The following is a 724-nucleotide window of genomic DNA, read 5'->3' as shown; positions in this document are numbered from 1 at the left end:
AGTTAGACCTGCTGTAGCTGCAAATACTTTTGAACTGAAACCTAACATAATTCAAATGATACAACAATTTGTTCAGTTTGATGGTTTGTAGGACGAAGATCCCAATGCTCACTTGGCAAACTTTTTGGAACTATGAGATACATTTAAAATTGATGGTGTTTCTAATGACGCCATTCGCCTTTGGTTATTCCCTTTTTCATTGAGAAACAAAGCTAAATAGTGGTTGAATTCGTTACCACGAGGATCAATCACTACTTGGGAAAAAATGACCGAAAAGTTTTTATTAAAATATTTTTTACCGGCTAAAATGACTAAATTACGTAATGATATCTCTTCTTTTGTGCAGATGGATTTAGAAACACTCTACGATGCATGGGAGAGATACAAGGACCTCTTGAGAAGATGCCTTCACCATGGGTTACCACTCTCGCTATAGGTTCAAACGTTTCATAATGGCCTGAATCCTTCGACTTGACAAATGGTTGACTCAGCCACTGGTGGGACTATCAATTATAAAACACATAAAGATGCTTATGAATTCATAGAAGAGATGTCACTGAATAAATATCAGTGGCAAATTTCATGAGGACAAATCCGACAAAAGCAACCGGCATTTATAATGTCGATTCGGTCACCATGCTCTCTAATCAGGCAGAACTCTTGAATAAGAAAATTGATGGTTTTCTTAGTTCTTCACAGGTTCACCCAGTAATGCAGTGCGAAG

At 37.3% G+C, this 724-nt stretch overlaps 1 non-coding gene across 1 annotated transcript; it reads right to left on the bottom strand.

Annotated features, from left to right (window-relative positions):
- Positions 1 to 313: 313 nt before the first annotated feature.
- Positions 314 to 420, bottom strand: LOC121204240 (small nucleolar RNA R71). The gene has a single exon (XR_005899169.1). It is a non-coding gene; the product is annotated as a small nucleolar RNA R71 (small nucleolar RNA).
- Positions 421 to 724: the final 304 nt, after the last annotated feature.

This window comes from Gossypium hirsutum, chromosome A07 (genome assembly GCF_007990345.1).
Source record: "Gossypium hirsutum isolate 1008001.06 chromosome A07, Gossypium_hirsutum_v2.1, whole genome shotgun sequence".
Taxonomy (NCBI): Eukaryota; Viridiplantae; Streptophyta; class Magnoliopsida; order Malvales; family Malvaceae; genus Gossypium; species Gossypium hirsutum.
The sequence above is the reverse complement of the archived record's forward strand: the minus strand, read 5'-3'. Positions and strand labels throughout refer to the sequence as shown.